Source organism: Theropithecus gelada, chromosome X (genome assembly GCF_003255815.1).
Source record: "Theropithecus gelada isolate Dixy chromosome X, Tgel_1.0, whole genome shotgun sequence".
Lineage (NCBI taxonomy): Eukaryota > Metazoa > Chordata > Mammalia > Primates > Cercopithecidae > Theropithecus > Theropithecus gelada.
This window is the reverse complement of record NC_037689.1, coordinates 100032845-100043862: the sequence shown is the minus strand read 5'-3', so window position 1 is coordinate 100043862 and position 11018 is coordinate 100032845.

Below are 11018 nucleotides of genomic sequence, written 5' to 3'. Positions count from 1 at the left end.
GTCATATGGTACATCTAGTTCTAGATCCTTGAGGAATCGCCATACTGTTTTCCATAATGGTTGAACTAGTTTACAATCCCACCAACAGTGTAAAAGTGTTCCTATTTCTCCCTTTTTTCCTTTCTTTCTCTCTTGCTGACTTCTTTAGTGATTTGTTGTTTTTCTGTAGTGGTATATTTTGATTTTTTTCTCTTTATCTTTGGTGTGTCTATGACAGATTTTTACTTTATGGTTTCCATGAGGCTTACATAAAATATTTTGTAGTTTTACCAGTTTATTATAAGCTGATAAGAACTTAACCTCCATCACATACAGAGATCTACACTTTTACTCCTTCCTCACAAATTTTATGTTTGATTTTTGACAGTTTGATTATAATATATCTTGGCAAAGTGTTCTTGGGTTGAGCCTGATTGGCAAACTTGAGCTTTAGGTACCTGGATGTCTATATCTCTCCCCAGATTGGGGAGGTTTTCAGTTATTATTTCTTTACATATTCATTTAACCTGTTCTCTCTCTCTTCTCCTTCTGTGATGTTGGCGATACAAAAGTTAGCGCTTTTAATGATGTCCCAAAATTACCATAGGCTTTCTTGCTTTCTTTTTATTGTCTTTTTTCCCATATCCCTGGATATTTTCAATTGACCTGTGTTCAGATTCTTCTGCTTGATCACATCTGCTTTTGATGCTCTCTATTGCATTTTTTATTACATTCACTGTATTCTTCATCTCCAGAATTTCTGTTTGGTCATCTTTCATGATTTCTGTATTTTTCTTAAATTTCTCATTTTATTCTTGTATTGTTTTTTGTAATTTTTGCTTGTGCTTTCTTGTAGCTTTCTGAGCTTCCTTAAAATCATTGTTTTGAATTATGTGTCAGCAAATTTGTAAATTACCATGTTTTGCAGGTCTTTTGCTGGAATATTGTTGTGTTTCTTTGGTGCTGTCATGTTTCCCTGATTTTTCATGTTTCTTAAAGTTTTGTATTGCTGCTTTCAGATTTGAAGAAATAGTCACTGTATTAGTCCATTCTCACACTGCTATAAAGAACGACTAGAGACTGGGTAATTTATGAAGAAAGGAGGTTTAAAAGAACCTCTTTTTTTGTGGAACTGTACAGGAAGCATGGCTGGGAAGGTGTCAGAAAACTTACAATCATGGTGGAAGGTAAAGGGGAAGCAAGCATGTCTTACACGGCTGGAAGGAAGAAGAGAGTGAAGAGGGGAGTGGTATGCAGTTTCAAACAACTAGATCTCCTGAGAAATCTATCATGAGAACAGCAAGGAGTAAGTCCGCCACCATGATTCAACCATCTCCCACCAGAACCCTCCTTTGACACTGGGAATTACAATTCAACATGAAATTTGGGTAAAGACACAGAGCCAAACCATATCAATCACTTTCTTCCATCTTCAGTGGCTGTTTCAGGAGAGAAGCACCTTCACCAAACAGCCTAGCTAGGGATTTTAAAGGTCTCTCAGATCTTTTCCATGGTTGTACCCACTCCACACCTCTTGTTTCTGCTCCAAGGAGGAGGTGATTCTTGAGATTGTATTTTCTGTCTTGACCCTGCAAAGCCAGTCTGAGTACTGAGAGAATTCCGTTTGTTTTTCCTACGGTGGTGTCTTAAAATCTTCAAATTTATGTGTCTTCCCCAATCACACCGAGTCAAGCCAGCTCTCTGTGTAAGACCATTGCACACATTGTCCTCAGGAATGAACTTAGGAGCTATCCTGGGGGTAGGGGTGAGACAAATAGAGTGTTTGGAATGCCTGTGGACCAGTAGGGAGAGAAGTCTACAGGCAAGATGTGTCAAGCAGCTTGTGTGCAGTCTTCCTGATGGATTCTACAGCATGGTTAGTAGGTTTTGTGGCCTCTCTTTCCTACTCTCAGCATCTCCCAACCACTCAGCCACACCAAAGACCTCAGTCTTCTGTGTGGGGCAAGAAAAAGTGAACCTCAATCAGTGTCCTGCATGGCTAGGGGAGCCAGGAGCACACTCACTATGCTCTTATTTTCTCCTGTGAGAAAAGTTACAGTCCAAAGAAGCCTTTCTTGGCACCGAGTTATGCTCCCTTGGAGGATAATTGATGTGGATAAAGTGAAACTGTTCTTTTTACCCTTTTCAATGCATCTCTTTTTAGATTTTATAAAGCAACAGTGTGCTGGAATTTGTCTACTGGACACCCAGACTTCCTCAAAGATGCCTTCATCCATGGATAATTGTCTAAATTGATATGTCTACAGGGAGATGATGGTAGAAATCTCCTATTCTGCCATCTTGCTGTTGTCACTTGGAACTTTTAAAAAATCTTTGACTTATTAAATGTTGAATTTTCTTTAATTTCTTGGAAATAATTACATTAAAACCATTGCCCAGTACCCCAACCACAAAAGAGGTGCAGATCAACAGATCACAAAAAACATTTTAAGAACCACTTCCTTTTCCAAAATAAGTGTTATATTCAACTTAAGTAATGCTTTGTCTTTTTGTGATTTACTGCTGATGAATTGCCTAACAAACTGAAAACCATTGAGGTATCACACAGTACGCCTGTCATTTCTATTTCTGCACTTGTAGTTTGACATTTAAGTAAGTGTAAGCTTACTCCCTGATGAACCAGGTTTAATTTAAGTTTCATCTATCTTCTAGAAGCTTACTGAGAGCTTACTTCATACTTGTTTACAGACTGGAATTAAACATGCACTTCTCCAAGCTTTGCTTTATCAGTCTCTGAAGAAGCATTGCTGGAGCAATTGCATCATTTGTATTAAATCTTCTGGGGATTATCCTATAGATAAAAATTGGGAGTAGCCAAAGAGTCAGTGTCTCAGTCTATTTCTGCTGCTATAAAATACATTGGATTTGGTGATTTATAAAAAATAGAAATTTATTTTCTACAGCCCCGAAACCTGAGAAGTCCAAGATTAAGGCATCAGTGTTCAGTGTCTGCTGAAGGCCTTCTTGCTACATCCTCACATGGCAGATGTGTAAAAGGGCAAAATAAGGCCTAGCTAGTTTCCTCTAGTACTTTTATAAGGCATTAATGCCATCTATGGGACAGATAATTCATGGTCTAATCACTTCGCTAAGACTCTTCCTCTGAATTCTGTTGCATTTGTGATTCAGCTTCAACATGAATTTTGGAAAAGACACGAATATTCAAATAATAATATTTGTCTATGGAAAGAATTAAACTCTGTAAAATATTTGAATAGATTTATTCTGAACCAAATATGAGTGACCATGGCCCATGAGACAGCCCTCAGAAGGTCCTGAGAACATGGAGAACATGTGTCCAAGGTGGTTGGGGTAGAGTTTGGTTTTATACATTTTTTTTTTTTTTTTTTGTATTTTTTTTTTAGTAGAGATGGGGTTTCACCATGTTAGCCAGGATGGTCTCGATCTCCTGACCTCGTGATCCGCCCGTCTCGGCCTCCCAAAGTGCTGGGATTACAGGTTTTATACATTTTAGGGAGACATGAGACTTCAATCAAACACATGTAAGAAATACATTTGTTTGGTCCAAAAAGGCACTTGAAGTGTGGGGGCTTCCAGATTACAGGTAGATTTAAATTTTTTCTGGTTGACCATTAGTTAAGTTTATCTAAAGACATGGGATCAATAGAAAGGAATGCCTGGATTAAGATAAAGGATTATGTAGTCCTGAGTTCTTGTTTGCTGAGGAAACCTTTAGGTATTAGGCTTTAGAGAGAATAGGTTGTAAAATGTTTCTTATCAAACTTAGTCTGTGTTGATGTTAATGTTGGAGAGGTATAATGAAGCATGTTCAATTCCCACTTCCCATCATGGCCTGAAGCAGTCTCTCAGATTAAACTTTAAAAGAGCCCTGACTGAGGAGGAATTCCTTTCAGATGGTTGGGGGGCCTTTGAATTTTATTTTGGGTTTCCATATTCCACACCTGGAATCCCAAAATTCATGCCTTCTTCACATACAAAATATATTTATTTCATCCGCGTAGCCTCAAGAGTCTTAAATTATCCCAGCATCAACTTTAAAGTCCAAGTTCAAAGTCTCATCTAAACATAATCTAAATCAGATATGGGTGAGATTCCAGGTATGATTCATTCTGAGGCAAATTCCATCTCTAGCAATGAGCCTGTGGAATCAAACAAGTTATGTGATTTCAAATACAATGGTGGGATGGGCATATGATTGAAATTCCTACTCCAAAAGGAGAAATAGAAAAAGAATAAAAGGATAGCAGATATCAAGTGAGTCCCAAATCCAACGAGTCAAAGAACATTACCTCTCAAGCCTTCATAAAGATCTTCTTTGACTCCATATTCTGCCTTCTTGACATACTGAGGCAGGGGTTGGGCCCAGAAGGCCCCAGGCAGCCCTGTCCCTGTGACTTTACCAAATGCAGCCCATGCAGCATCTTTCACAGGCTGAACTCAGGTGTCTGCAACTCACCCAGGCCAGTGTTACACTCTGGTGGCTCTACAGATCTGGGGTCTTCAGGTGCAGTCCTACCCCACAACTCCACTAGGCTTTGCCATTGTAGGAGCTCTTGGTGTTGGCCTCGACCCCATCACTTCTCTGGACATTGCCCTGGTGATAGTGACAGGAGGCAGTCAAATGCCTAGGCAGATAAAGGTGGGTCCCTGGTGAAACCTTGCCTCCAAACCAAAGACAGTTTAAAGCCTAAAAGCCAAGCTACAACTTAAATCCTTGAACCACATTGAGAATCTGTCTTCCTATATAGTGCACTTTCCTCTGATTGAGCTCCACCCTTTGCCTATTTTACATATACCTAGCCTTTCCTAATTGGTTTTCTACACTGTCGTGCTCACCTTTGAGTGGTATCTTTTTTGCATCCTCACAAAACCAATCAGCACGCACTCCCCATTCTGAATCCATAGAAAGCCCTGGACCCAGCCACACTGAGAAAAACACCCACCAGACTGCATGAGTGGGTGCCCACCACCCCTCATCACCACATCCTCTCTCTGCTGAGAGGTGTTCCACCGCTCAATAAAATTCTATGCCGATCCTCATCCTTCAACTGTCAGCATATCTTCATTCATCTTGGATGCAGGACAAGAGCTCAGGAACCACCAAATGCGGGTACCAGCTATTATACAGGGCTGGGGTGTTCCTGGCCCAGCTGCAGTCTGAACCAGTGTGCAAGCCAGACTTGGCCCAGGTGGGCTGAGTGGGTGGGGTGCCTCCAGCAGCAGGCCTGGGTTTGAGTAAGGCCAGGGTGGCAAGGGCATCATCCACGGGAGGTCCCAGCTGTCAAAGTGACCAAGAAAATTCCTGCATCACTAGTGGGGGTTCTCTGCAGCAGCTCTGCCCCGTGGCAGTTTTCCACCTGGTCCCCAAAGTTGTCAGGGACAGTCTTTGAAGTCTAGGTAGATGCCTCCATAGCTTGTGCACTTTGTGCACCTGCAAAATTAACACCATATGTACACTGCCAAAGTTTATGGCTTGTGCCCTCTGAAGCTGCAGCCAAAGCTGCATCTGTGCCCAATTGAGCTTCAGTTGGGATGGTGGTTAAAAAGGGATGTGCCCATGTGTGGAGCAGAAATTTAAGGTGGCCCTCATCAGCAATCCCCAAGGTCTCACAAGCACCCTAGACCCCTCATTTGAAACTATTTGCCCTCAAGACCTTGGCACTTTGGAGCTGTGATGGGAGTGGCAGCCCTGAAGATACACAAAATGCTTTTGGGGTTATTCCTCCATTGTCTTGATGGATAACTTCTGCTTTCCTACTATCCATACTAATCTCATTAAGGGGTTACTTGGCCACATCCCTGGTGTTCTCTCCTGAACACGTTTTCTCATTTTTTACTGACTGAGAATTTTTCAACTCTAAGTTCTGCTTCCCTTTTGATATTAAATTCTCTTTACATTATTTCTCCCTTCTTACATTTTAGCATAAGTAGTCAAGAGAAGCCATCTAGTACCTTGAATACTTTGCTTAGAGATTTATTTCACCAAATATCCTAGTTCATCAAATTTAAGTTCTGCCTTCTACAAAGTACTAGGACATAGACACAATTCAGCCAAGTTCTTTGACCCTTTGTAATAAGAATGGCCTTTCCTCCAGTTTCCAATAAAATGCTCCTCATTCCTGTCTAAAGCCTCATCAGAATGGCTCTTGCTGTCCATATTTCTACCACTATTCTGATCAGGACCACTTAGATAATTTCTAAGAAAATTTAGCCTCCCTCTACAGCTCTCTTCTTCTGAGCCCTCTCCAGATTTAGCCTTAACACTCCACTCACAGCAATCTAGGCTTTTTCTAGCATGCACCTCCAAACTCCTACAGCCTCTCTTCATTACGAACTTCCAAAGCTGCTTCCACATTTTCAGGTACTTATTATAGCAACATCTCACTTCTCAGTATCAAATTCTTTCTCAGTTTATTTCTGCAGCTATAACAAAATACTATAGACTTTCCTGCACATCACATGGGGAAGAAAAAGAAAAATAAATAAATAAATAAATAAATAAATAAATAAATAAATAAATAAATAGCATAGCATAGTCTGAGTAATTTATAATGAACAGAAAGTTATTTACTACAATCTGGAGGTTGGGAAGTCCAAGATCAAGGTACTAATGTTCAGTGTCTGGTAAGGGCCTTCTTGATGCACCCTTACATGGTTTTTCATGTGGAGACTCTCATTACCTTGCTCATACTCCAACATTCTGCTCCAGGTCATTTCTATTCACTCTCACTACCCATACAGCCTATCTATGACCTATTTACTCTCACTACCCGTATGGCCCATATCTACTCAGTTCCCTAATTCTTTTTTTTTATTATTATTTTTAAAGACTTTTGTTTTTATAGTCACACTCATTACTCTCTCTTCATACTGCCATCTTTAGCCCTTGACAACCATGAACATGTTCTCCATCTCAATTATTTTGCTTCTAGAGTGTTATATAAATGCAATAATAGAATATGGAACTTTTTAAATTGAGGTACATTTTACATACCTTAAAATGAACTATTTTAGAGTATACAGTTTAGTACCATTTCATATGTTAACAATGTTTGCTGAAGATGATGATATATAGACTGAATTAGCAAAAGATGGTAAGGTTTATCTAGGTTTACTGATTATAAAACAGGCTTCCCTAGAGAGCTATAAAGCATCAGCAAATCCTTTGAGTTTTAAACTGTTGCTTGTAGTACACTGGTGAATAACTTCATTTAATAAGTTATCTAGGTTTATGGCTAAGCATAGTAGCGTATCTAATCTGTTTGGGTCGTAACTATCATGTTCTCAGAACATTAAAGTCACTTTCATAGATTATTTTTATATTAGCTGTAGCTTTTTATGGCTTAAACTTTAGCTTCACTGAGGTAAGAATATTAAACATGCTTTATGCTGGGTTTTATTAATTTGGGTTAATCATATGACTATGGTGGCAGGCACAAAATTTACCAACCCTAAGGAAAATCAGTATAGTTTAATCAAACATTTATTTATTGCTTAATTTTGATCACTGCTGTTTCCCATGGACGTGTAGTTGAGCACGGTGTTATGAGCTACAGTTAGCGTGCTTGATGCCTGCTCCTTTTGATCTTTGATGATCTAAAGAGGATTCTCACTATGATGTGGAAGCTTGAATATGCAGTTGTACTAAAAATTAATAAAAGGGCCAAGACCAACCCTGTGTGTTTATGGAGTTACATGAACTCATCTACACACTTTCAGTGCCTTGCTTTACCATATTAAGCTACACTAACTTAAATCTGGAGAAATCCCTCTTGGGGAAAAAATAGTAAACTGAAGTGCTATGCTAGTACTGAGGCTATTTTTAGTAACTTTGTAAAGAAAAAGGAAAATTTTTAGCCCAGGAAGCCTATATTTTATTCAAAAATTGCAGTTTTTGAAAATACTTTAATTGGGAGTTTGGCTAAAATTTAATTCTAGTCAAGGTTATGGTCGGATTTAAAATTAATTAAATTATAAATAGGTGTATGTGAGACCACGCTACAGATGATAAGTATAAGATTTCCTGCTTTTTTAAGAATAAAAGACTTGTACTTAATTATATTAACCTGGGGTTGGGGGGAGGTGGCGGAGTTAATCATGCATGTGTCTAGAAATAATTCCTGTGTGTATGTCTATGTGTGCCTGTTTGTATCTTATTTTTATTATGTCCATCAAGAATAAATAAATTAGCAACTTATGCTTACAATGTGAACATGTAATAGTCAATTTAAGCTCAGCTACAATGGAATTCACTAGGCCCAGGTTTTTTCAGCCATATTGAGTCATATCATCACCCAAAATTTAGAAATGTCAAATGCATGGGCAGTGCATTCGTGAGTGATCACGAGGCAGCTAGTCACTAATACATCAGAATGTCTTATTTAAGAAGAACAACTGGGCAATCTTGATCTTATGGTCCTGAAGTAAGAACAAGATGCCAGATATAGTTTTAGTTTAGAAACCCCAAGTTTCATTGGCCTGGAGAGAGGAGAGGGGCATTTCCAGAGTGGGTTGCTGGTTTCTCGAGGCTTGATAGGTAAGAAATTTTGTTGGAAGTGATAAGCATGTTGTCAAGACATGACTTGACTTATATGTACTATGTATGAGCAATAATAAAATGTCCTATGTGGTATCATGAGAAAACACTGTACTGGACAATATTCATATGGAAAAATCAGTAATTCTGTATGGATTAATTTAATATATGATGGATTGTTATTTTATGTACCTGCTTAATATTCATGGGGGATATAATTTAATGTGCAATAAGACATAAGTGTATAATGTATGTTCAGGCATAAATAGTACTAGTACATAATTAATGGGGAAGGCACATAATGAGATGTTTGATGGTGTTGATGAATCAATAAATGATTAATAATCTTTTTAGTGGTGAATTGTTTTTACATTGGTCATTAGAGTCCTTATAATTGAAATACAACAATGATTTTTCATGTCACTGGTCGTAGTTAGATGCCATGTGAGAATTATGACATCTACTGTATTTTTATTAAGTATTGTCTTTGTTGTAGGTTTTGTGGGCTTCTCTTCAAAACCTTCTCCTATTTATGGAAGATTGGGTTTAATTATTACTGAAGTGGTAGGTTATGGTATTGTGTTAAACTTTGGTGGTACATTTATGGGTTTAATTGTATTTTTAATTTATTTAGGAGGTATATTAGTGATATTTGTGTATAATACTATAGCAATGGCTACTGAGGGGAATCTCAATCCTGAGACTTGGGGGTCTAATGCTGTTACTCGAGGAGTTTTATTGAATATATTATTAGAATTATTTATAATTATGTGGCTAGCAGGGCAAGGTGAAGTAGTAGCTGTTATTGATTTTTAAAACTCAGAGGACTGAGTAATTTTTGAGGGTGAAGTAGTAAGATTACTTTGTGAAGTTTCTATAGGAGTAGCTGCATTATATAGTTATGGTAGCTGGCTAATGGTAGTGGCTAGTTGATCTTTAGCATTTTATTGTAATTGAGATTACTCGAGGGAATTAAATAAGAAGAAGCATGGCTAGAAAAAACGTGAGATAAAGGAAGAGAGGAAATGTTCCCTATTTGATGAGACACCATTCTCTTGCTTTGATTTAGTTCTTTGTCCATGGTTTTCTTAACTCTTTGGCATATTTAAGATAGTTAATTTAAAGTTTCTGTTTAGCAAGTCCAATGCCCAGGCTCACGAACAGTTTCTATTAATTTCTTTTTTCTTTTCAGTGGGCCATACTTTGCTTTGTTGTATGCCTCATAATTTTTGTTGAAAATCTGACATTTGAAATAAGCTACTGTGACAACTCTAGAAACAATATACCCCTGTCCCACCTGGGGTTTGTTGTTGCTGTTTTGGAGGTGGTGTAACTGTTGTTTGTTTAGTGATTTTTCTAAACTCTTTTTGTAAAGCCTGCCTTCCTTGTCATATGAGGCCACTGAAGTCTTTGTCTCATTAGCATAGTGGTCAACTAATATTTTGAGAGAGGTTTTCTTAAATACTGGTATCAACAAAAAAGAAAAAAAGAAAACAAAAAGAAAAATATGTCTTAGTCTTTACTTATTGGCTTTCTATTAGGGCACTCCTTCAATGCTTAACCAGGATGTTTACAAATCAACCTTACCCTTCACTCTGCTTGTGTGGAGCCTGAAGATCAGCCAGAAGTGAAAATTAGATTATTTTCAAGCCTTTGCTAATCATGAGTCTTTCCTGGACATGCATATGGCTTTCTTATTCCCCCAGTATATACAGGGAGTTTTTAATGACTTACCAATTATAAATGTTATTCATTTAATTCTCACTACACCCTCCACTGTTAGTAGACATTTGAAAGTCTGCATCACTTTCTCCAGAAACAAAACCAAAAAAATCCCCTTTTAGTATGATTTTCTAATATATATGTATATGTACATATACATATACACACTTACATATGCACACTTATGCGTATATAGTTAAATAAAAGTTGACTTTAGACTGAATACACCACTGATTAATTGGACTGGGAGGAACCTCAAAGCAATGTAATCCAGTACTTCTCAAAATGCGTGTACATGCAAGTCAACCAAGGATCTTGCTAAAATGCAGGTTCCAACTCAGAAGACCCAGGTGGAAACTGAGAATCTGCATTTCAGACAAGCTCCTTAGAGATGCCATACTTGGGTAGCAAGAAAATCCATTCTATTTTCATTATTCCTCTTGACCCCAACAAAATGATAAATTGCCTTGGATTACAATTCTCTGAGAGTTTTCTCATTTTGGGTGTAAATAACTTGGGATATGAAAGCTTCTTGACAATTCTAGGAACAAGCTCTGTGTTTGACAGGTGGTCTCCCTTATGGTTAGTGGAACCCACTTTTCTGGCACTTGCTGGCTTTCCTCTGTACTTGTATAACAGCATCCTCCCAAAAGCAGTCTTCACTTTCTTCATCAATTTTTTTTCTGAGTTTGCTGAAATCTCATGTCCCCATCCCTATCTGGATGATTTTAGGGGACCATTATATTTTGTTTCATGAAGCTTGTAGACACAGCTCTAT